The following is a 27688-nucleotide window of genomic DNA, read 5'->3' as shown; positions in this document are numbered from 1 at the left end:
ATCCTCTGAGGACCAAACACTAAAGGTTTTATAGACAATCCATCCAACTGTTACAGAGATATTTCAGTCTGGACCAAAGTGGTGCATCGAACAACTGACAAACAATTGTGGGTTTGAGACAGTATTTCAGATGCTGATCTACTACCCCTTCATTTTCACCATATGCATAAACAATCTACCACTTCCTTTTGCTCTAAAAAATTGCATTATACTGTACATAAATCATGTGCTGCACAAAATGTGTACTCCATAACAGTAACTCCATATTGTTACATAAGAATAAAACAACAGGATAATGATTTCTACAGGAGAGTGTGGATTTTGTCCTGCTGAGTGTCATGTGGTCTGTGCGGTGTGTAGTTATCTGTGAGTCTCCCCCACTGCTTATTTACACAGCCATGTCATTAGATTACACCACTGAATGTGCAGCTTTAGAGAGTCAATCTCTCCATTGTGCGTCTGCTCATAAAAAAAAAAAGAAAAAGCGGGCTGCTGTTGCAGTGGTGGCCAATTACAGTGCAGATTAATGTTGTTGACAGAGAATTTATTCATACAAGGTAGTGGGTGCCCAAGCTTTTTCCCCAGGCCCTGGGAAAAAGAGGTGCACTCTATGATGTTATGCCAGGGGGAGGAACTTCATTACTCACAGTCGAGGCTCTGCCACTATAGTGTGAAAGCAAAGAGAACAAGAGAAAGAAAAAAAGCAGCAGAGAATAATGCAATATACTGAAATTGACGACTAGCTCAGCCTCGTGACAAAAGTTATCAGTTAGTATAATGCACTGTACTGTGAGGGGCTAATGAAAATGCGATGGACGTCTCTGTCCTCCTGTCTCCATCCTGTCTGTGCCTCCAGCCCCAAGGTCAACTGTGTATAGCCTTGGCCTTTAGTTTCTCAATCCCCTCCCAGTTTAGCATGCACAGCATCCCAGTAGCCCTGCAGACCACTGTCAGGACAGCAAAGCAGGAGGGCAGGCCAGCGGCTATGAAAACAGGATACTGTAAGGAAAGAGGGATGGAGAAGGGGCAGACCGCAAAAGAGGGGAAAAAAGCAGCCACCTAACTGGAGAGTATCGTAGTTCAGAGTGTATCCCATACCAAACTGCCGTGCTGACATCATCAGACAGGGCCAGGGATTTCTATCTAGATGATGGGCGGAGGAAATATGCCCCCGTGTCACACAAGGCCGAGGATCAGCTGTGATATCACTGCTGACGGGGTGAAATTGAAGTGTAAAACAATCCGCCACGCCTTGCAATCTAATACCAGTACATCACACATCATGACACCTCATCAGAGTGAAATACAACCGCTGTGTTTACACAGTAAATGCACCTGGAAACTGTAAAATCCTCATTATTTATTGGGGCAAGTTGAGAAAAAACAATAACATATATTTGCAATACAGTCTAATTTAATTCCTTGTGTTGTAGCGTAGAGTTTTTTTTTTCCACTTTTACAGCCTCTACTCTGATGCAGAAAGAGGAGAGCCTCCCCACAGCCCTGCGTCTGGTCACGCTCCCTTATAGCTTGTCACAGACCTCAATTGCAGATAGTAAATGAAGCCATAAATTTGATGGAAGTCCATAAACAGGGCTTTTAAATTGGCATGCTGTTTTTCCTCTCTGCTGAATAATGACAGGGAGTACTTTAACGCTGGTAAGACTCGGGAAGATTCCTTTTTTGGTATTTATTTCCCAATTTCCTCTCATATCATCGGTCTGCATCACATCACTTCCTTAGCACGTTCAATAATTTCACAAAATGGTCCGGCCGAGATGCAATCTTACACTGGAGCTTAAAAGGTGCACGTTTGTGTGTGTCTCTGTGTGTGTATGTGTTTGTGTCGGCACGTCTGAGCCTCAGCAAAAGACCTTGTGAAACAAAATGGCTGCAATGAATAAAGAGCGAGTGGGATTTATGAATAAAGAGAGGCAGATCACTTGTAGACTGGAGTGATGGACAGATAGATGAACCCCTGCCTGCTGAGATGGGGAGCTGATTTGCACTTTGTATCCCTTCAATCCCTCTGTCTGTGCCGGGAAAAAGTGCCGTCTCAGCGTGTTACTGGCAGGCGGAGGCAGGAGGGGGAGTATGCACGCCTACTCACCCAAAGCACCCTCCTGGCTGGCCTGTCCCTTACTGTCTGTCACAAGCACCATGCAGAGGGGCTCCGGCAGCCAGCAGCTCCGCTAGAACATCCTACGCATCTAACATATTGCATTTAAAATCTTACTGTCATGTTTGTAATTTGCATCAGTTTGATATGATAGTTTGCTGCACTAACCAGGCAAGATGTCATCCAGCTAGTGCTCCGTACAAACTTCAAAGATATCACTCAATGTAGCTGTCCTCAGCTAGTCCTTTTACTTGCATTTACTGTAGGGTTGTAAGAAGAAGTTTTAGAAGCCTTATTCATTTTAGAGCTATTTTGCAAGTGGCAGCAGGTAGAAAGTATTGTTTTCCCTCTTATTATATTCCATGCATTCAGGTTTTTAATCAAATAATCTCCAGATTACAACATGATAATACAGTTTTCACATTCCAACTCTTCACTACTAAAGTATGTTGCCCCAGATTACATTAAATGTTAGGACCTGTTATGTGTAATGGAAGCTCTCCGTGTCCCGTGCCAGGACTTTCATGGGGAATGAAAAATACAACAAACTCTTCATTTGACTAAAATGGAAAGAGTATCTGTCTGTCTGTCTGTCCTTCCATTTTCCCGACAACCGTTCACCCGATCGACTTTACACTTGGCGGGTGCATTACTGAGTACCCAAGGAAGTGCAGTGTCGAGTGTGAGCTCTTGAGATCTACGGGACATATTTATGAGTGGCGCGCTATGTCAGCCTGGTTTCCTGAAATTTACATCCCTGTACAATAAAACTGCATTCTCAATAATGTTTCAAGGGAAAAGCATTATCTCCTGGATTATGTTGTTTTTTGACATATGACAAATAGGTTTCTAATCATAGTCCACCAAAGTCTGTGTATAGAGGAGGTTGGGGTGGATGGGTGGGTTTAAACAAACATACTTTCACCCAGGAGACCACTGTTAGTGTCCTGTGTGAAACTAAAAAGTCAATGTTGACTTATTTTAATTACGCCTGTAAGTTAAATTACATAACAAACATTTTAGCCTTTCAGAACCCAATTACTGTATGTTCCAAACACAAACAATGGTGGATTTCTAATCTAAATACCCTCATAAATCATTAGCAATCAAAAACAATTGATTAAAAGACTGTTTTATGTCTTATTTTTTCTGTCCATTTCAATAGATGGAGAATCTGAATACAAAAAAAACAACCTAATTAAAAATGTTAATAATAGTCTTAAGAGACCATTTTTCAACAAAAACAATTTCATGAATGCTTAACACATATCAATGAATAAAGTGATGCTTTAAAACATGTACATATTTTGTATCAGCCCAGTCATCATTACACAGAATATCCTAAATTTCTGAAATATCTCCAAGAAACAGTATGTTCAAAGCCTCCTGAGTTGAATATTCTGTGTACGTAATCAATAGGACACATTATAAACTGATTGTATCATCAGAAAATCAAATCAGAACAGTCAGAATAAGTCAAAACAGTATTTCCCTATTCATTTCCCTATTTCCCTTCTGGTGACATTCAGATCTCCTGTCCACTCCAACAGAAGTTTTTGAAAAAACCTGAGTAAAAGCTATACATTTTTCATGATATCTTGACAAGTATAAGTAAAATAAATCATGTTTCCTTTACTTTACTGTATGTTTGCAGAGTTTAAACACTAATGTTGTGCTTTAACAACACGGTTAATAGATTTGAATCTACCTTACACTTCCTCCTTGCCTCATGGTTGGATATGCTTGCTGAAAAAGGGGTGTGGCTCTACAGCAGTCCACTTTAGATGAAGTGGAGCACTGTGATTGGCTTATTAACATCCAATCAAATAAGTCTGTGAATTTGGGTGGAGTCAGATGACAGTAATCATAGATCTAGAAATCCTAGAAAAGTTATGTCCATTGGAATGGTCAGGGGACCTGAACGGGTAAAGCCATACGTAGTTGGATTCACTTAACCTGAACAAGTAGTTTTGTTGCATTTTGTTTAGTTTCAAGTGTTTAAAACTATGACCATAATCTGGGAGAAAATGTGTTTCCCTCGAAATGTAATTGAGAGTGCGGTTTAGTTGTGTGGGAATGTTATTTTGTAGGAGACAGGGTTGGCTATGTACACAGTGTAGTGTATTGAGAGGGGACCATATTAACTGTTACACCGCCGAATGGCATCTCTTAATTCAATTCATTCCAAAGATTCTTATTGGCATGAGAATCATACAGTACATTTACATTACCAATGCAAGTGTGAATTAAAAACAAAAACCTTGTCCTCTTTCTAGGTTACATGGTGGAGAGGAGGTTCTGTTGTTCAGGCTGTATCTGTTTGGCCACTCCTGGAAGCTCTCTTGCTTCACAACTCACTAACCACGTACACATACCCTCTGGAAACTGGCTCTGCTGTTCTCCAAATGATCTACGCCACTCTTAAAACAACTGGCTCTAGATGAGGCCATTTGCATCTTCGCGTTGCCCACCATAGTTCCCCTACACGCTTGGTTGCAAATAACTAAATTGGTTGCTATCTTCAACCTCACCACTATATGTCACTAAATCGTACACACTGCTCCTTTAAGGATGCACACAATATATTTGTATTTGTTTACAAGTTAACCCCATAGCGTGCCTTGTGGTGTATCCCTACTCAGAAACACTGTCTCCTAAAAATTCCCAACAGCAAAAGCATTTCTTAGAAGACATTGTTGCAGACATAATATCCAGAACAGTGTATTATTTTTTATCTGTTGAGCATCTCCCAAAATTACATAGTATTGTATTATAAGTATGGCTGTCAATCGATTAAAACATGTAATCGCGATTAATCGCATGATTGTCCATAGTTAATCGTGATTAAGTGCAAATTAATCACACATTTTTGATCTGTTCAAAATGTACCTTAAAGGGATTTGTCAAGTATTTAATATACTTATCGACAAGAAAAAAGACAAATATGCTGCTTTCTGCAAATATATGTATATATTTATTATTGGTAATCAATTTACAACACAGAACAATGACAAATATTGTCCAGAAACCCTCAAAGGTACTGCATTTAGCATAGAAAATATATTCAAATCATGACATGGCAAACTGCAGTCCAACAGGCAAAAACAGCTGTCAGTGTGTCAGTGTGCTGACTTGACTATGACTTGCCCCCAAACTGCATGTGATTATCATAAAGTGGGCATGCCTGTAAAGGGGAGACTCGTGGGTACCTAAAGAACCCATTTTCATTCACACATCTAGAGGTCAGAGGTCAAGGGACCCCCTATGGAAATGGCCATGCTAGTTTTCCCTCGTCAAAATTTAGTTTGGATCATTATTTAGCCTCCTTTGCAACAAGCTAGTATGACATGGTTGGATTCCTTAAGTTTTCTAGTTTCATATGATGCCAGTATCTTCACTCTAGCTTTAAAACTGAGCCGGCTACAACCTAAAAATCTCAAGTTGCGTTAATGCGTTAAAGAAATTATTATCGCGTTAACTTTGACAGCCCTAATTAAAAGTATTATGCTGTTCACATTATCTCCCTCTATCCACATAAAAATAAACATATACATTTTTAACAGTGGTTAGATAGAACGCAGGAAACATGACCTCGACAAATGACCAGTAATAACTGTAGTTAAAAAATAAGCAACTCCATCGATGTACATAAATAAGTGTGCCATTTCACTGGAGAGAACAGGGAAATGGCTTGAGGAGGCAGAGACAATTAAACATCAGGGAGGAAATACTGTGCTCCACCGTGATTAAGCTAATGGGCCGCCAAAGACACTGAGATCTCAAGCCTCATTTGTCTGCTCCAAATACGATTAAACGATCAAATGTTTCATTATTTTTACCACTTGTTACTCAAAGTTGTCTTTATGTTTTGATCTCTGTCCTGCTACACTGAAACAATATCAGCACAACTTCACCATCAACACTATACAGTATGTATGTCTCAATCTCTGACTCACCTCTGTAAGTACACTTGTCATGCTGAAATCCTGCCAGAGTTACAGCCCCTGCAGAGTTAAGTAAAGTGCTCGCGAATAGCCAAGTGCTGGAGGAGGGCAGTTTCATCCTTGAGTCACAAGGAAGGCTAAATAAACTAATTAAAAATTATTGCTGGGAGCGTGCTGTGTTCAAGGGGAATGGGTTTGAGCTTAATGAGTGGCTTAACATCAGGAAACATAGCTGGGGGCACAAACACGCTGAAGCCCAGTGACAAAGCTCGTGTGACTGCTGCATCACCTTTGCTATTTAAGTCTGTGTCCGTTCGTGTGTGTGTGTGTGTGTGAGCGAAGGAGAAAGACGTGTGTGTATCCGTCCTGTGGTGAAGCACCTCCATAGTTGGGGTGGATGGTTGGCTGCTCTAATCACAATGCGAGGGAGTCTCTAGGTGACTGGTACATCAATCTGACATGGCTCCTCAGGCAGCTGAGAGGAGACAAGGCCCTGCCAACTAGTGCCATGCCATGTGATTCATTACGCCAGTGGGCAAAAGAAAGAAGCTCGCTGCATGGTAAAACTGACACCTGAAGAGAGGAGGTTAAAAGAGGAGGGAGGCATTGGAGGCTGGGGGGGAATTTAAAATGTGGAGAAAAGTATCTGAAATTCAAAGAATCCTGCCGTTATTTCTCCGTGGTGGACCTTGTTACTAAAAAGATCACTGCTGTGATTGTCCTCCACAATATGACAAGGACAGTTTTACCCTCCAGTGTTTACTGTATGTTGCCATGGCATTACTGTAACAGCAACAAGAGCAGAAAGAGCGACCTGGCACATGGACCACAGATTAGTCCAGTAAATGACCCTATGCAATACAAAACAGTCATTAGAATCATGCATGTGTGCCTTATTGTGCAATGTGAGGCTACTGTAATGTGGCTTGAGCTATTACAGTATGTTGCACAATGGTTTTATTACACCTCTATAGAGCATCTTTTGTAAGATGAAGTTATGTAGCATTTTTTTATAAATGGCCAAGCCTTAATGGAAGATAACATCGGCAAAGTGACCATTTTAACTCCTCTGATTTTATTATGAACTGTAAATGAAAATATTATGGACTGAATCCCTATTTTTAGCAAGAAGAGGTAATTATATAACGATGAAAGGTTCATCTGAGTCACTTTTCCAAATGCTAACCAGTGTTACTTGGATTTTATTTAGTTTGCACTAGGGTTGTCAAAGTTGACGCGATAATAACGTGTTAACACAAATAAATTTGATTGGCACTATTTTCTTTAATGTATTATTGCAACTTGTGATTTTTAGGTTGTAGCGGACTCAGTTTTAAAGCTAAAGTGAATACACTGAAACTAGAAAAATCTAAAGAATCCATTGGTACCAACCATGTCATACTAGTCGCATAGGAGGCTAAATAACATCCCAAACCTACGCTAAATTTTGGCGAGGAAAAACTGACCTCTGACCTCAAGATATGTGAATCAAAATGGGTTGTATTGGTACCCACAAATCTCCCCTTTACATACATGCTCACTTTATGATAATCACATGCAGTTTGGGGCAAGTCATAGTCAAGTCAGCACACTGACACACTGACAGCTGTTGATGCCTGTTGGGATTGAGTTTGCCATGTCATGATTTGAGCATATTTCTTATGCTAATTGCAGTACCTTTGAGGGTGTCTGGACAATATTTGTCATTGTTTTATGTTGTTAATTGATTTACAATAATAAATATATACATATATTGGCATAAAGCAAGCATATTTGCCCACTCGTATTAAATACTTGACAAATCTCCCTTTAAGGTACAAGGAAATGTACCTCTACTTATAAATGAATGCCCCTAAAGACACACTCTGCTCATTTCCTTTGGACAGGCGAGACATCAAAGACAGTCACTTACCCCGTTTCTTAGCAACATCTGTTCAGCTGTGAGTCGTAATGTAACAGGAAATTATAGTAATTTATTATACTATTCATAATAATTTCAAGTGAAGTGAAGTACCACATAAATGCACCCATTTATAATTCCCTCGCTGTTGTGAATTAAAGAACGCTGATATGCGGGAAACATCATCCCCTTACTAAAGCAGTTCTGCTGAGAGAAGGTGCGACTGGAAACATTTTCATCTTCAACAGTATAGAAGCCAGGATGAAATTCTGCTGGACCACAAGCACATTCACTATTAGGGCTGTGTATCTCTCCTTGTGTGACAGATTCAATATGCATCTCAATACAGGCTCAATAATCCAGAGCACTTTTAATATATTTGAGGCAGTCAGTTTTATATGATTCAATTCAGCCCTGCGATGCAATTTGTTTCGGTTTACTTCAAATATGGTTTTGTCGCTATGTGAAGGATCTTTCAGAAAAAAATCAATCTAAAACTCTTACCGAACACAGAAGCATTTGTTAGAGAGGACCCTGCGATTGGCTGTGATTCTCTCAAAAACTGACATTAATCCTGGTGCATTGATTTTATGAAGCGTTTATAACACATCACATAACACAACCTTACTAATAGCATACAAAGAAAATCCAACAAACGAGCAGCGAATCCAGAAAAAGTACATAAACATAAATTTAAAAAATCTGACAACTAGGGATGCACCGATACTGATACCGGATCGGATATCGGGCCGATACTGACTCAAATAGCTTGATCGGATATCGGTGACAATGGGGCCGATCTAATCAATTCAATTCTATGTTATTACACTATACAGTATACATTATATACTGGAATTTTAATTCCTGAAAGCATTGTTTAAGTCAAGTCTGATGTTGCCTTTCACATAAAAGAATGATCCCAGTCACTTCCACACAGTGAGGCATACAGACTATCAATTAAACACTGGTATCAGATCGGTACTCGGTATCGGCCAATACCCAAAGCCCAGGTATCGCTATCGGAGCTGAAAAAGTCAGATGGGTGCATCCCTTCTGACAACTCTCTTCACTAAAGTCTCTCAACTGAATTTTTCCATTGTTTTATCCACCAAGGATGCTTTTTTTATCAGCTTGAAGTTAATTTAACAGTAGATAACACACAGGAAGATGCGCACAAGCTTGGAAGCTAGCCCAAGGCTGAGTGAAAGTCACCAAAGGTCTCTGACTGACATCGTCCTGAACTGCACTTTGTTTTATATTAAAATCATCTGATGATCATCTGTCAAACTGTCTATCAACGTGATAGAGTGGCAGTACTACAATAAAAAGGGAAGTACCACTGTGTCAAAAAAAATAAGATATACCTCGACAAAAGCGGTAATTATGTACTTACTTCTAAAGAATACATACATGTTTTCTCTTCATTCTTTCATTCACATTATGGTCAATCAATTAAAGTATAAATACATTAATAATAATAAAAAAAAACATAGAGAAATGGGACACTTATATTCTACCTCACATCTGTCTCCAGAGGATTAAGAAATTGTCTCGCATCCCTTCCATAGACACCTGCTGCTGCCCTGCAGGGCTAATGTCACCTTCATCTGGTACATAATTGTGTGTGTTTCAGCAGCTGTCCCGTCACACTGACAAGCATCTTGTGACGCACACGTGCATGCATGTATATTCTCTCTCTTTGTCCCCCTTCTGTTCTTGTTACCCCTCAGGCTCTGTCCTATCCCGGTGTCATCGGTGGACTGACTGTACCTGCAGCACGCCATTATACACCGATAGCAACATCTACAAAAGTTGAAGGAATTTGAATTATTCATTGTATAATTTGAATATTTCTTTTACACACATGATATCACTGTTTTAACATGGTGTATTATTCAGCTTGCTCGCAGCTCTTTTTTTATTAAGAATCGTGCCTTTCAGCAACGGCTGCCCAAGAATATTAAGAATATTTTGTTTTCAAGATGACATATTTACACTGATCGTGTGATATCAGAGAGGGAGTGTTTTCCATTTTCAGTGTGTTTATCCAATCAGTGCCTTCCAGAGAATAATTCTAGCCTATTATGTTATTCTAACTATTTGTGTTATAACAAAAGTAAAAAAAAGTGTCATACACTGAAATTAAAATATTTATTATTTCACTTTTAACCTGGACCTTCTTTTCTTAACATTGTGATGATTAGTTGTGTTTTACTTTACATCCGTTTAATTTGAAGGTATAGAGCTGACCTGCAAGACACGCTCAAGGCCAAAGCAAGGTGAAAGCTGAAACCATATCCCTTCAGCAATCATAATTGAAACTGCTACATCCTATTTTCTAGTTAACATTCGATGGACGGCGGTCAATCTTGTGGCATGAGATATGTTATTTTAATTAACATGAGGCAGACCAACATATCAGCTATATCAGCATGGCTGTCACTGGAAAGCGATTACATTGGTCTGAACCCTATACACCTTCCTTTCATCTGATTTTTTTTTTTTTTTTACAAAAGAGTATGAAGCTGGCCATGCAGCGCTTTGATTATCAAATCAAATCCCAGTAAACTCCTCCCAGCCAGGGCAAAATGTGACTTTAGACAAACACACCAGTCGCAAATCTGATGCAGATCTGTGAAACTGTGTCGAACCATTTTCATGGAATGATGACCCCGTGAAGACAGTTTCATGAAGAGGTCTAATCACCAACTAAATTGTGGTCTCTCAGTAATTTCAGTCATGCAATAAATCTTGTCATTCACCTTTCACTTGGCCTCTCCTGACTGGAATGGAAAGGAGGATCGTCCTCAGATTAGAGGCGACAGGTTAGCAACGCAGGTGATTAGATGATAGAGCGAGTTAATAAAGCTAAAATAATTGCATTCCTTTTTTTTTTTTTTCGGTGATGCTATCATATTAAAGTGATGAATGTGGTTACTGTTACGTTATCATAGAGATGTGTTGTGACATTGACCAGTGCAGAATCAGAATCAAGAACGAATAAAGAAGCATAAAAAAATACAACATTTTCAGACACTGAAAATGAACCTATTGGAAATCATTTAGGTTCATTTTCAGTGCAGCATTTCTCCGATCTGTCGGGGTTGCAACAGAGGGGAACAACTGAACATGGCATCACATGTTCTGCATATTGCCACTGCCTATTGGGAAAAGCCGTTTACATCTTCTCATGCACATAAACATCGGCCTGAGGGCAAAACCCTGCCGGGGTTACATCATCGGCAGTAAACAATTTTACCTTGATGATGTTGTTTTTCTACAGCCTTTGCACGATGCTGTCCATAAACATGATAGTACTGTACACCCTACTGGGCATATATTCAATACTAGTTGTTTTGAAGTCTATAAATCCATCAGTTCTGGGCCTCCACATCTCCTGAGTCAGATAGCATGTTGTTTTCTTGTTCAGTATTTTATTTTCCCCTTCTCTCTGCCACTCCACGACTGCCTCTGTATTTCCCCGTCTCATTCTTGTATCATGCGGCCCCGTTGCTCTCTACGAGAGTTCAGCGATGAGTACATTCCCTCCCGCTTCAAGGTTAGTTTGTAGGCCCTAAAAAGCAACAGGGGTTTTCCTGGCTACATACAGTATTTACTATTATCTACTCCTTCCGCAACCTCACTGCACTTGTGGGATGATTCAGACTGTGGCAGCGTACGCCGCGGAAGGCCGTGAAATATTGTACACTGAGGCAACACCAATTTAATGTTGAGCATTACACAGTGTGTGGCGAGATTTTTGTTGTGCAAACCTGTAAAGTTTATGGCTGCACGCAGGTGGAGGATGCTGATTGCTTCATTTAAAGTCTTATTTGTGATTTAAAGGTTCCGAACAACAACCGAGGTCTATAACAAGACTGCAGTGAAGAAGAATAAAATAGCTGTGACTACTGCCATCAAGAGAACAACCGACACCAGTGAAACGATGTTAAAAGATAACTCTATTACAGTAAAATAAGAATAAGAAACTATTGCTTAAAGACTCAGTGGGTAGAATTGGAGAAAATATGATTAAAAAAACATATCCTGACAGTAGTGCATGAAACAGGTAATCTGAAAAAAAAGCATGTGCCTCTGTGTCCTCCGGTGCTCCTAATGGCATCTGCAAGATTTCACAGACTAGAGGAAAACAACCAATCAGAGCCGAGCTGGAGCCTTGCCGTCTCTGAGCAGCTGTCAATCACTCGCGAACTCCGATCAAACGGTCAAACTAGGCAGCGCTGATCAAATATGAATCAATATACTGTTACTGTAATGTCTGTTTCTCGCCTCGAACGTTTTCAGAAAAATCTTTTAGTGTACTGTTTAGCTGTAAAATGTCATCCATGTTGAGATCAGTTGAGGGAATACCAAGCACCGCCCACCAGCCGGAGCAAACTTTCTAATTTTACAGCTAAATGTTACACTACAAGATGTTTCTGAAAACATTTGAGGTGAGAAATAGGCATTACAGTAACAGAATATTAATTCATATTTGATCAGCGCTGCCTAGTTTGACCGTTTGTAAGGGGTTCGCGAGTGATTGACAGCTGCCTTCACTGAATGAACAGCCAATAGGTACGCTCTCTTGATGAAATGACCTGTGATTGGCTAAAGCCTCCCGTCACGGGCTAGATTTTTTAAAGCCTGAAAACAGAGCCATGAGGAGGTGCAGAAGTCTAGTTTTCTCTCAGAACACATGAATTACAATATGCTGAAAGGTTATTATGGCATTTTTGCCCAATGATGCAAAAAATATTCAGCCTACCATCGCTTTGTATACATACAGTACATAATATGAATACACTCTGCTGTTGCACATTAAAAAGTTTGACAATTTGAACTCGGGAGCATTCACACAAGCTTATCTGTACAGTAAAACCAAGAAAAAAAACTAATCAAATAACCCATTAATGACTTTGGTGATTGCATAACTTTTTAAACAGACTCAAAGAATGTTTTTTTCACTGTTGTGTTTTGATCTTTATTTTATTGCCTGATTACATTAAAGATAAATTATCTATTCATAAATGTGTCATAATCATAGCAATATATCAGGTTGCATAATCATCCACTAAGACTTATGAAGATGAGATACCGCTTGCATTTAAAGACTAAAAGTCTCTGAAACACAAGCCAAGGGTTTAAATACGGTCGGCTATATTTATGGTAATTAATTTTTACAGCATGGTTTGCACAGCGATATAACATTCGATGTGCATGGGGGATGAAAATCCTGAAAAAGCTGTTGTGTACTTTTCACATTATCCAATTAGCTCTCTTTAGTCTGGTGAATCATAAGCTGATATCAGGTCTAATGTCAGCTGAAATATTTATATGTTGGATTAGTATTGTAAATTTGGTGATTTGTTTATCCTGAGGAATATTAAGGATGTTTTCCTCACGCGGCCGATGAGTGCGCTAGATTTATGTCAGGGTTTAATTTGAATGCTCGTCAATGACCTGGGTCAAGGTTAGAATTCAACTTGCTTCGTCTTTTCTTGTATTTAATTAACATAAATAGCACAATGTGCTCAGTCATGCTGAAAACGCTCTAATCCCTGTATAAAACCGGTTTATGGGGCTTTGATTTTACATTTAACGTGGCTAATTCTGTGATCTCTTGATAAATAACATTTTCACTCTGTAGTCTCAACATTCTGCTTTCCACTCTCTCTTCCAACCATTCCCAGTTAGGGAGATGTGGCGTTGGTGTGTCCCACACACTGTAATTGGCAAATTAATTTGGGTCACCCATTGAAGAAGAAGCCCTGTCTCTATGGCAACAGAAGACATGTCTGTTATGCCTAGAGTCTGGGCCAAAGATATCTTAATGAGGTGACCGTTTTCAGAGACTCCACGAGTCAACTGAGCAACATCTACTCACAGGTATTTCTTATTTCTCAATGCTGCAAACACGTCAAACCCATGTGGGCTACTGGAGTCATGCAGACAACTCCTTATTGAAGCTGTAGCAAAACCGGCAAAACAAAAGCCTCATGTGTAAAGAGAGGGTCAATAAAAAGCACTAAGCTCACTGTGGTATTGGATTTCTCATACACAGGAGGTGTCAGCAGGGAGCTTTTAAAACAAAATGCCTAATGTCTGCAAGGGGCCGTTGTAAAGAAAGGTGAAGAACAAACTGGCAATCACTGGAGTCAAAGGGCTGGATTTTTTGAAAACATACATTATGTGGGATTGTGCAGCCTGCATATGAGCAGTAAGTTGCACTGCTTATACCCTATTAGATGAGCAACCCCTGGCACAGAGTATTAAGTGGATATTAATTTTCCCAAGGGCACCTATTAAAGACCTGAGCATTAATGATCCAATTCCCCATCTCATGATCCCCAAGGAAACTCTCCGCTGCTTTCTGACAGGATCCTCAACTCCACACAAAGCACCTGCAATGACATTCACCTGCCTGAGTAGGCACTTACACTCAATAAAAAATCAATAGAGCATAGATTTTCCATGATAGTAAAAACTAATGTGCATTAAAGGGAAAGCCTGCCGTGTGATTCTAAGAAGACAAGTGACATTTTTGCCTCGCAATAGCACTGTAATAGTATGTATTGTTATCTAAACGTTTAAGCAATTATACAGATTTGGAACACAGAACAAGATAGTAGACATAATAAAACAGCACTTGCTGTGAGAGCAAAATACTCTAGTTTAGATCTTAAAATTTGGGCAGGAAGTATCCAACATTACTGTTAAAATGTCATAAAATATATTTGTGTTTTAAAGTGGTATAGACAGATTCCCACTTGCATTGTTTCACTATTCTTTCCTGAGTTATATTTTCTGGCTGGAATTAGGAAAAATGTGCAGATGTCATATTTTAAAAATCATGAAGTTCAACAAGTAAAAATGTATTTCAACTAAAGTTAACTATTTTATCTGGGCAACTCTGGGGTCTGAGAAGTGAAGCCAATGCTGAAGTGCCTTAAACGTGCATTATTTCTACCAGCCAGCAGGGGGCGACTCCTCTGGTTGCAAAAAGAAGTCTGATTGTATAGGAGTCTATGAGAAAATGAACCTACTTCTCACTTGATTTATTACCTCAGTAAACATTGATAACATGAGTTTATATGTTTTGTCTCAATTGCTAGTTGCAAGTCTTCTTCAATACAGCATGATGTTCATTTAGTAAATTATGGTCCCATTTAGAGTCAAATAGACCATAAAGCAGGGTATGCTTTAGGGCGTGGCTATCCTGTGATTGACAGGTCGCTACCACGGCGTTGTCCGGTTTGGGAGTTGTCGTCGTTTTCATCCCCACAATTTTACCCCTTTCACAGTGTGTTTTCAGTTCATGGAAGTTTAACCTTTTTAACCTTTTTGGTCGCATAAAAATGTCTTATTCCACGTTCCGTTGTACTTAGCTCCACCATCTTGTTTCACTTCTGGTATCAAAAAACCAATACGGCGACGGTCAAAATGCCGAACTCAAGGCTCCAAAATGACAAAACGGCAGTCCACAAACCAATGGGTGAAGTCACAGTAACTACGTCCCCTTCTTAAACAGTCTATGATTTTATCTCATTTTTTCCCCCCAGTGATTACAAAGTAGCTGAAGTTGAGTGATTATAAAACTTCAATAACCTCATAGCTATATTCAAAAGGATCACAATGATTAATAGCCAGCTCTTAAACATGCTCACATGCTCTCAACCTCCCTTGCGAGCTCTAATCTGCTTCTCAAATCAACAATGGTCTATCAACTGGGCCATAAGCGACTGAGTAAATCTAATAGAGCCAATATAAGCAATATTTCAATTATTGCTTATCTAACAGTCTTGTGTAAATCAGCTGTCATTCTCTGTGTTTCTGGCAACATGCCAAGCTGATTGGGATGCAATTGACTGGCTCGATTGTCAGCACATGTGCAGCACTGGTGAGGCGTGGATAGTCTGAGAGTCATTAACACTCAACAAGCGCGGTGCAGCCCCAGGGCACCCTGCTCTCTGACAGTAATGCATTCTAATCTTGTCAGCCCATTGAGAGCTTCAGCTACATTACAGATAACAGGAGCAGAATCAAACGCCGCTGTCTGTCAACATCTCAGATCAATCAGGAGCTAAAAGTCTGTGGGGCGGCCATGCATGCACTCAGGCCAATCACCATAAATCCGAGTCGAAGAATGAATCTGACTCCGGTATCGCAGCATAAAAAAAAAAGAATCAGTGCTGTCTTCTGCTGGTCACAAACACAAGCGGTGTCCCAAAAGTGATTTAAATTAATGTCCTTCTTTTGCACATCCACTCCCTCTCTCCGTGCAGAAGGGAGCTGGTATATTTTATTCAGAGGAGAGTGTGTTAGTGAGCCTCCAGACGGTGGTGAGAGAAGGGGCACGGAGAGGAGCTGAGGAGGGTTTATTTTGAGGGTTTTGGCTGTGCATTATTCAGCAATCCGCATGGCAGAAAGTCAGACATGTCAGGCTCACCTTCTCCAGCATCATTCCTCCCTCTTTAATAAATAAAACAGTTCCAGTTGAGTTCTAATTAAACAGCGTGAGTTCTTGCTATTAGTAGGTAATGATTACTTCATTTAAAAAGGCAATGATCTCAATAAGCACTAAAGGGGCTATTGGATGTTTTCTCTTTTAGCCACAGAAGCATGTGATGCATCACTGCAGTATGTGGAGCAACTCCCCAAACACGTGAAATAAATGCTTTGTAAAAAAGAAAAAAATGAGAAGAACAAATGAAATATTAGGCGTGAACTTCCTGTCTACTTCCACTGCATGATGTATATGTCAAGGGGTTTCAGGTAAATTCGATCTTGTCTGTTTCCATCACTTTACATTTCCAGTCATCCTGTATACATAAAGTGATACTTCAGACCATTAAGTGGATTCATTATTCATAAGGAGATTATTACTTTGCTAGTTCACTTCCCATAATTGTCCTGATATTTTTTCCCCGTTATCCATGGGTACAGGAAGTGCACAAGAGGGAGGATAAACATCATAAATAATCAAAAAGATGTCATCAATGCAGACATGGCTCGGAATACAAAGATGTCCCATGGCGGACAAAAGACCCTGCATGGCCACACAATACATAATGTATGCCATAATCATAAACACACAAATGCACACACGCACACAGAAACACACACCAACTACTTGTCTTTTGAGCATGACAGAATATAGGAAACAAATTCAGAGGCCGATCTGACATAATACATTGAAAGAGAACATAAAACAGTAATGAATCATGGCTCTTTATGCCCTTTCTTCTCTCTTAATACCTAAAATATACATGTGATTTATCAATGTAAACAGAAATTAATAGAAACATAGCGTACCTTAAATTAACCTCTTGAATAAGCAAAGCAATCCAACATGTTACGCTATGTTCAATTTGGTCTGGCAACACCAAGCGTGCATTAATTTGGGACAAAAGACTGACTGACTGACGGTTCTCTCCTCACTGAGACATCAACATAACCTCATTCAACGCTCGATTGAATAAACACACCACTTACTGTGCTGTCTTTGTTTCAGATATATGCAGCTATACTATAGCTGCTATAGTATCATGTTGCTGTTTAAATCCTCAGTTCAACATCTAGTATTAAAGCAGCAGTAGGTGAGATTGCAGCAAATATGATTAAAAAAGTTATTTTTATAAAACCATCACTATATCCTGACAGCAGTACATGAAACAGGTAATCTGTCAATCACTCGCAAACTCCGATTAAACGGTTTGACCTAGGCAGCGCTGGTCAAATATGAATCAATATTCTGTTACTGTAATGCCTATTTATCGCCTCAAATGTTTTCAGAATCATCTTGTAGTGTACCGTTTAGCTGTAAAATTAGATCATTTGTTACCCGGCAGCCATGTCAAGATCTATCGAGGAAATACCAAGCACCGCCCACCAGCCGGAGCACAGCCAGTAGGAATGCTCTCTCAGAAATGACCTGTGATTGGCCAAAGTCTCCCGTCACGGGCTAGATTAAAGCCTGAAAACAGAGCCATGAGGAGGTGCAGAAGTCTAGTTATCTCTCAGAGCACTCTACCCCAACCATTTACGTAAGTTACTACGAGCAACAATGGACGCATTCGGCTGAAAGTCACCAGTTAACACGGCCACTCGTTGAATGGAAACACCCGGTTGCTCTGCAATGGTCGTAATGCTGTCAGAATTCTGTAAAACTTGAGTCTACTGTTGGAACGTCGATAACGACAACCGAGCACGCAACAACCAGATATTTTGACATTCTGCCTACTGAAGCTTTAAAGGGGAACTCCGCAGATTCCACAATGTAAAGTCTGTTGACAGATGTTGGAGAGTACAGAGAGCAGAATCAACTTTTGGTGAAATGCAACCCAATGTCACACTAATCACATAACCACCAATCAGACCGGTAGACGCCCACGGGAAGAAGAGCAGCGTGAATAACCAAAACACAACGGAGTGTAACGTCATGTTTCAAGTGTAGTCACTCAATTTGGTCTTGTGCAGCAGTGTAAAGACCGCGGTTTTGAAAGGCCTTGCATCGTGATTTGTTAGTAAATGTGTTGTTTTAATCTCTCGATACGGACAGACAACCACTCATAGGACCCGGCATACTAGCAGCATGGTGTCACACAAATGGGCCATTTAAGTGACACTCCCACACCGCAACACTAATCGCCGCAACGCCTGACTTGCTGTGAATTCAGCCCATGGATGTATTATTAGAACTGGATACCGGACCCCAAGGTGGCGCCTATTCATTCCAATGACAATTGTTGTTATTTGTTTAGTTGTCTAGCTTCTGGGTTTACTTCCAGGGTGTGTGGCCCACTGAATATGAGCAGTAGTGTTTCTCCCGCTGACCCCACCTGCAAGCTCCCACTTGGCACATAGACTTTACATTGTGATGACGTCACAGATATTTAAATCGCTTATCTCGGCTCCAGGAAAGTTTTATAAATATGAAACCTCCATAGATCAAACGATCTGAATATAAAGAGTCATAATCAACCTCGTTTGCAGTTCAAAATGTCCTGTCAACAGTTTTACAGACGTCTCTTTTACAATGGTGGACTATGGGGAAAATGCTTTTTCGGCCGCAGGGAGACAAGTGGAAAGATTGGAAGCAAGGCTGAGCAATGGCGCTGTATCCAGTCTATGATTCTGTCTAAATCGCTGACTAAGCTGTTAACGATTGAGTTGCATTGTTGGTAATGTAGGCTCCAGGTTTAGACAACGAAAAGAATGTTTAGAATAAAAAGATATCTCTGCTTCTGCTGCATCAATTTTGGACCCTTTTTTTTCACGAGTCTGACAATGTTATGGGAGTACAATGCTAAATTGGTGGAGTACTCTTTTAGTAGTTATTAACAAAGTTCAGGAGTTTGTTGAGTCATATTTGACATCAAACGGTTTGCTGATTGGTCAGTTCATATCAGACCAGGCTGAACTGATTCTTGCAAACAAGTTTTTCCAGTTTCAGAGTTTCAGAGATGAAGTTTGGCTGTGCGAGACTATTTAAAGTTATGATATTACCAGGAATGGCTCTTCATGGATAATGAAATGCAGATTCTGTCAACTCCCAACGCAACTAATAAGTAATGTGTCCACATATTGGTGGAATTTTTGTGTTAGCTGTTTCTACCCACAACATCCGTCTCACAGCCTGTCAATGGAGAACCACCACAGTAATATGATGTGTTTCTTGATCACATAAATAAAAACAAATTAAATCTTGTTTGCAGCTTTGGTGGAGACGTGTTCATTTTCACAAATGAAGATGCGGTTGTGTTGAATGTTAGATAAACATTCAGGTTTAGGCTGCCTTTTCCCAATCATGTTTCATCACATTTATGTACGTGCTTAAGCTTTATAAAAATAGGTCTAAAATAAAGATGGTATGTGAGTTGAACTGAATTATATCTATTGGTATTTAATCTATTTTTCCACACTGAAATAGAGTTAAATATAAATATAATGAAAGAAGCTTTTACCAGCTCCCATTTAGAAATATAGAAGAGGTAACATACACAAGCGCTATGAATATGTTTTGTGTGGAAAGAAGCATTATGCGAGCAAACCCAAAGGTAACAAAAGGGAATCAAAGTGTCTCTGTGGAGCGTGTGCCTCTGTCTCCCTGACTGTTTGTCCATTTAGAAATGTCACCGGCTATGGGACTCCCCAGGATTCTGCCTAAAAGCTTCACTACAATGGTCTTCCGCCTTTTACAGGCCGAGCTGGCAGATAGATAGTGCTCTGTTTTTGTGTGCCTGTGGTCACCAAGAGAGTCTGAGAGCAGAGGTCTTTATCCAGGACTAAACCAAGGCGAGGATATTAGTTGGCGACCACCCTGGGGAGGGTTATGGTGCAGCGCAGATAAGAGCTTCTCACCGCAGCACAGGAGACGAAAAAGTCAAAACGGCACTCAGAAAAGTGGACATGACTCAGTCACTGATCTGAAGTGGATATATTAAACTAATCCTTTTTTTTATATTTCATACAAAATATTTAAATAAACTCACTAGATTGTCACTATCATCATGGTTCACGGAGGATAATACCGAATTATTCTAGTGATCCTTCTCTGCTTTAACCACCATCAGGTCCAAATTTCCGGCGGACCACCACACGGGTCCACAATATTTAATGGTATGTCTGTTAAAAATTACTATCGGGATTTCCCTGAAAGTTGCTGTGGATGGTTATGGCTCCAGAGGAGGATTTTTAATGTTTTTGATGACCCTGTTAACTTTTACTAGGCAATACCAAAGGGCCAAAAGAAATATCCTCCCTGACATTCGCAGATCACATTATGCTCTAAAGGGGAGAAAGCTGTTTGGTTCTATGGAGGATTAGATAAATCATTAGTATTATTACATTGTATTTGTAATATTATATTTTATTTGTATTTAATCTATTTTTTTATTTATTTATGATGATTTTTATTATTTTTAATAACATTTTAATTTGTTTTATTTATTTTTGTATGTCATCACTTTTTATCTTACAACTTATCGTCATTTCATCTAATCACTGTCTTTGTTATTAATTTATAAAAATAACATTTGTTATTTGTTGTTATTAATGTTATTCTATCTTAGTATTGGAATTGTATCTTAGAGTTGCTTTTATTGCTGAGTTGACCCGTTTCACTAATCCTATACATTTCATTGTACCGTTGACCCTGTGTTAACCTACATAATGACAAATAAAACTGAAACTGAACTAGTATTTTACTTGTTGCAGCCAATGTGTATGTCTTCAGCCCAGTATTACTTCCATAGTGGACAATTCCTGTGTTCGGTGAAGGAAGTATTGTGCCAAAAACAGTATGTAGTGAGACACTAAGGGTGTAAAGCCCATCTGACTTTCATGTAGAAAGCTGGAGTTCTTGTCACAAACCAGCAATTAACTTTTGCCTAATTTATTTAAACCAAGGTCTTTCCCTAACCTTAACCAAGTGTTTTAGTTGCCTAACCTGAACTACACCTTAAGTAGTATATTTGAAAGTACCAAAGCCTTGTATTTCCCTAACCTAAAAGTGAACCCGAATCTGCAGCTCCCCTCGGCTTTGCTGAGCTTTATATTGAGTTTCACCTGCAGCAGGCAGCTGTTTTCACACAATAATAACAGTTATTGCAGGTTTAAGGTTTTACTGTGGTTGCCATGTGCAGATATTGTAGAAAACAAGAAAAACGTTGGTATTGGACGTCACCGAACATATGTCCTATATCGACATTCTTGTCTGGCAATAAAAGTTAGAGGTGCTTCATCGCACCTCCAAAACTAATCTACATCACTCAGTTCCTTCCCACTTCATTGTTACTGATGCTCATCACTTTCACACCTCCACACGACTGCATAATGAGAAATTGCTTAAATCAAGCAGACACATAATTAATACCAGTTGGTGCTCCATATGCATACCTCCAGGAGGATGCTTGACGATGTTAAACCAAAGTCATAATTATGCCGTTATGTAGCTGTAACACTGATTTCTATATTCAATGTAGCCCTCAGGCCTGTGCTCTATGTAGAGAGGAGAACTCCCATCTCAAGGTAAAAGCACAAACTTCACGGTGGATACTGTATGTAGCTCATTAGATGACGTTCCTCAGGGGACCAGCTTGGGATGGGATCCACACCGGTGCCTTTGTTACCGCGGGGCAGGGGAGTCACCAGGGAGGAGGGAGACAACGGGGATCACAGGAAACAAACAACGCAGCCAATCAGGATGCTCTCTGAATTACGGTACATACTCAACTTACATGGCTGAAACATTGTTTTTGTCTCTCTCCTAATGTATGTCATTAGTGGAGAAGTCAAAGGGGGGTAAAGGAGGGTTCAATGGAAAAACACGATGTGTATTACTCACAAAACACACACTGTTCACTAATATAAAACAACGCAGCTATTCTTAAATTAAAATAACTTCTTACACCTTATTACAATCAAGTCCGGTATTGCAGGCAATAAAACATAATGCCATGTTTAAGTCCGTATTCATTATTGTCAGTACTTTAATACTAGCACATTGACTTAACTTGCAGATCAATCAACAGTCCAGGCTGCACATCACAAACCTTTGTCACAATAATGAATTAGAGCCATTTCTGACCCTTACATCTTTAATGGGCAATCGATCAAAGAAAACAGACAGTGTATATAAATGAAAATGTAAAGCACTGAATTAGAGAGTATCGAGAGCCTGCCCAGATAGTCCGAGCTGTAAATTATGGAGACAGGGTGCTTAGTGGCTCCCAGGGTCACCCTTTATTAAGGTTTGGTCCTCATAAATCTATTCCATATGGAGTGCTCATTGTCACCGCTCGCTAGTGGACTAGCAATTCACAAGGCCTTTGAAGGAAAAAAAAAGGGGACGCATGCAAAGCTCTAAAATAACGAGGAGGCAGAACTGTCAGGAGCATGGCTTAAAGAAGAAAAAAAATGAAGTAAAAGTAACACATCGGGAAATGTCAAAACTCCCCAGTGGGATCCAGCAACACTTCCAAAGAGATGTGGATCACAGCGTTCATGTCACACAGAGCCCTGCACTCACGGACATTGTGGGAAATCGGTTTAATGTCTCTTTAAACAGATAAAAATAGAATATATCGATTGATATCAGTGTCACGCTGCAAAAAAAGGACCATGAGATGGCTTAATGTGCTGTAAAAGAAAAACGACAACACTGCAGAGGACCACTGGTTCATTTCACACTTGTTTGGAACGTGATAAGAGCTTTATCATGAACACCAAAAAGCTAGTGTAGCACAAATAATTGCAAGCCGAATGCAGCTTTGCGTTTGGGTAAAAAAGAAAGGCAGTAGACTGTCACTGATTATTTTAAATGGCAAGACAACAAGAGTCCGATCTTACAATGACAGTTTAAACACCAGTGGGGGAAGAATATTTTTAGGTCTGCGGGGCCCGATTTATGAGCTCTGTTTTATTGCGGCTCTATCTGAGGATGCTGATGGTTGGTGTTGGAATTTATTGAGTCAGGATTGACCTCCTGATACTATGAGGAGGTTTTATGGTTCACCAACATGGGTCGCAGGTCATGAATTACTACCAAACAAGCCAGCGTCAATGACTTGCTATCCGTCTGGGGACACATGGGAAAGAAATTAAAAGATGTCTGTGTGACCTAAAGCCTGTTTTCAGAGAAGGTCTGTTTAACGGCCTTTTACATACGCTTACAGTGCTCATACATAAGCTACCCTAATCAATATTTTTATATTAACAGCTGATCGATTCACTATATATAATGTGAAAGGGTCACTATTAGTAATAAAACAACCAAGAATCATCACCTAACTCTGTAGCTCCCCTCAGCTCTACATAGCATTGTTGCATTTTTCAGCTCATTGTTTTGGTTTTATAGCCCACTACTGTACTGTTTTTGGTTTACCCTCATTAGCTGAGTTTTCATTCACATGTTTTGATTTGCATTTTTAAGTAATGCATAGAAAAGCTGTATGGAAAAAGCAAAATTCTACAAATATTTGACACACACTACATTTTTCTCTCGTAGATCGGTCAGATGGCCAAGTCGACTTGTTTTGTTTCCAGTTCGCAACCTCTTCTTCTATTCTGTTTACTGACTGATTGCGTAGCCTATAGTGCCAACTTCTGACCAAACTATGCTATAGCCGAGTTTACTCACTCCAAAGCAGTTGATGAAACATTTCAAAGGTTCACTTGACAGTTGAATGGAAACGGGTATTTCTCTCATCAACTCAGTAACAGTAGGCAGCGGTTTCAGTGAAAAACTAAACCCATTGTACTCTACCTGCCCAGCAGCAAACAGCAAGTTAACTACTTCCTGATGAACATAGTGTAGCATTTAGCAGCTAAAGTGACAGTTATTTCCCTCAGGAGTTGGTGCAGTGAAACACTATTCCAGAAACACAACTCCAAACTAGAAGTGCACTCGGAGAACGCAGACCTCCACCAAGGCAGGTTTCATGTACGTCGCTGAAAAAAATTTAATGGATTGTTCATTGTGCCACACCCCACCCCTCCAAAAAATGTCATTCAAATCCATCGCGAACTTTTGGAGTTATCCTCTAAACGGACAAACCAACAAACCAACAAACCAACAAACCAACAAACCAACAAACCAAGCAACAAACCAACAAACCAACAAACCAACAAACCAACCAACAAACCAACAAAAACCAACAAACCAACAAACCAACCAACAAACCAACCAACAAACCAACAAACCAACAAACCAACAAAACAAAAAACCAACCAACCAACCAACAAACCAACAAAAACCAACAAACCAACAAACCAACCAACAAACCAACGCCGGTGAAAACATAACCTCCTTCCTAGGCCTTTGGCCTTGGTGGAGGTAATAAATGTAAATATATTATTTTCCCATTCTTGTATAGGTCTTTCTAAAAAGCTTTAACATGTCACCAGGGCCGGCTTAAGGCTTAGGCCATATAGGTGGTTGCTTAGGGCGCCATCCGCCATCTAAATAAACAAAGAAACACACTTTTCACCCCTGCAACTCTCTTTCTCACACGTTTTCATCCGCCCGGTCGCATTTATTTGTTAATAAAAGTGTAAATTGTAGTGAAATTACAAATTTTGATTAAGTAAATTAAATAGTTAGTTATTTATGAAAATAACAATCATATTTGTTGTCTTAAATTCATTGTGATGTCTGATGTGCTGGTGGGGGGATGGGGGCTCCAAATCAAAATTTCACCAAAGGCACCAAAAAGGCTATAGACGGCCCTGCGTGTCACAGCAGTAAACTACACCTCCCACGAGCACCATCAGAACTGTATCTGAGCCGTAGTTGTTCATCAAAATTATTTTTGTCTTGAAAGAATGCAGAACGTCTAAAACGTTACCGTCCACTAAATCAACATTTAGACTAAAAATATGAACAGAAACTTCCTGTATCATGTTTCAGCCTTTCAGAAAGTGTAATGAAAAAGCCCTCTATTAGAAAAAAATACACTGAAGCTAGTGGAACAGCAGCTAGCTTGAAAAGGGTGAGGGACTTAGCGCTCTATATAGCGAAAGGATTAGGGAAGATTAATAAAAGGTTTGGGCCCTAACATCCTCGTCTCTAATCATAAAATGTGTAAAATCCGTCCAACAGTCTGCTCTGATTCTACCAGTCTAAACAGGTATTTCTGTCCATTTCCAGCAAAACATTCAAGGCCCATTGATTGTATCCACTACCACTATTCCCTGCACCTCAATACCAGCCTATACTCTATTAATCTCACATTGGCAAGACTTGACTATCACGGCTTCCTACAGGGAACATCAAGGTCTAAAGTAGTGCCAGACACTGTGACAAACAAAATGCTGTAAATATGATACTGACTTTAAGTAGCAATATGTGTATCCATATGTCAGCACAGCCCAGATCCAGGCAACATGTAATGATATTTTAGTTTTTATTTATTGTAATCTATAGTATGAAGCATTTTGATCTACGCCAGTGGTATGACATTCAATGCATTACTTGAAGTCTAGCAGGCATTATCAGCCCTCACACCACACTCCTACATGGCAGTCACAGAGTGATACTTGTTTGCATTTCAAGCAATCCAATCTCTATTATCTCTCACTCCTCTCTACAGTCCCTACATCCTGCACATAGAAGGTCTGTCACTCCCATGTGCAAGCGGCGTGATTTATTTATACAAGTGTCTCTCTGGAGAATGAGCTGTTACTCTCTTCCTCCATCAGTAAATGCAATCTCGCCACAATATGGCCGTGGCAATTTGTCTTTATTTAAGTCCCCATTTGCCTTCTCAGCCATTGCTGCGTGGGTCATTCTCCTGCAGTCTGCCAAAAGTGGCCTTTAGCTTCCTCAGTACCTCATTTGTCACGTTTCACGCTTAAAGCAATATTTCAGTTTGGTAAAATATGTATATTGTTTATCGCTCATGCCTCACTATGGCTTCATGAGAACTGATATTTTATGATACCAGCAGACATATTTTTTTTTACTATACACAGAAATATATACTACATATTACAGAGATTGTTTACCTACACTTATAATGCATTATTGTCTTGACGACATTTTCAAATTAAAAGCAGCTAAATCACATTACCGGTGGCTGACTTTTGGGGTATTTGCGGTATTAAAGGTGAACTACATCCATTTTCAAAATTCATACATGTTATTCCTATGGTCTAAGACAGTCCAAATACTATTACTAAACATGAACATCCCTCTCCCCAATCCAAAAAACTGGAGTGGTAAAACTCAAACTTGTGATGTCATAGCGTATAAAGTGTGGAATCGTTCCATAAACAATGAATTGGGATATGTTCTAGATGTCAATGAGAGCACCCAGAGGAATGTCCTGAGTGTATGGGTACATTTTCTGTCTCACTACTGACAATGCTACAATAGAATAAAGCTTATTTGGGTATATACAGTATATATATACATATATATCAGTCTCCCATTCATTGTCTATGGAGCAGCTCCAGACTTTATACCCTGTGACATCACACGTTTGAATTTTAGGACTCTAGTTTTTGGATTTCATGGTTACTAATATTTTTTGGACTCTCTTAGACCTTAGGAATAATGTGAATTTTTAAAATGTGTGTAGTTCCCCTTTAAGAATGCTAAAAGCAAAATACTCAAATATGGCTAAGATGACATGATACCCAGAATAAAAGTATTTATATCGTGCTTTTCTTGCATGTGGTTAATGTAACATACTTAAGGATCTTAAAAGAATACATTTTTAAATATTTTTGTTTAATCTAAAATCAATTATCAAAATAAAATCAAAATGGCTATTTTTCTCCTCTATTAGTAAGTCAAAGGAAATTACTTTTACAGGCATTAAGGGTAAGTTGCTTCCTGTGCTCATATGCTGACGATGTGCTTAGCGCTCTAATATGAATTTACTCGAGTAGCCGCCGCAGCCTGTGTAGGTGTGGCTCTGTTCCTACTGCGGTCTGACCCAGCAGCGAAGACTGGGCTTCTGACTTGAGGCGCTACATCTCAGGACTAATTACAGCAAGCGTTGCCAAGCAACTGCAGCAATTGGGGCCTTGCGGGTCCAGGGGTGGCCTAGTGGTCCAACCAGCACTAGTCAAGTCTGTGATGGATCTTCATCTGCCCCCAGTGACCTTCTGGCCCCTCTGACTTAGACAGAGTGTCCATGCTCCACATAGCCTGCCGGACAGATTTTGGTGTACACAACGAAAAAATGTGAATTTACTGGCTATTAAAGCATTAAAACT

At 39.7% G+C, this 27688-nt stretch overlaps 1 protein-coding gene and 1 long non-coding RNA gene across 6 annotated transcripts in view; one reads left to right on the top strand and one right to left on the bottom strand.

Moving 5' to 3' along the window:
- The window catches only part of LOC119495851 (neurexin-1a-like), a 288620-nt gene that overhangs the window by 208890 nt on the left and 52042 nt on the right, over window positions 1-27688 (bottom strand). The gene's annotated exons all lie outside the window — the stretch shown is intronic.
- On the top strand, window positions 4755-26966 carry LOC119495852. Its single transcript, XR_005208578.1, has 3 exons — window positions 4755-4768; window positions 18735-18741; window positions 26889-26966. It is a non-coding gene; the product is annotated as an uncharacterized LOC119495852 (long non-coding RNA).

Source organism: Sebastes umbrosus, chromosome 10 (assembly GCF_015220745.1).
Source record: "Sebastes umbrosus isolate fSebUmb1 chromosome 10, fSebUmb1.pri, whole genome shotgun sequence".
Taxonomy (NCBI): domain Eukaryota; kingdom Metazoa; phylum Chordata; class Actinopteri; order Perciformes; family Sebastidae; genus Sebastes; species Sebastes umbrosus.
Note: the sequence above shows the minus strand (reverse complement) of the source record. Positions and strands in the feature narration are given on the sequence as shown.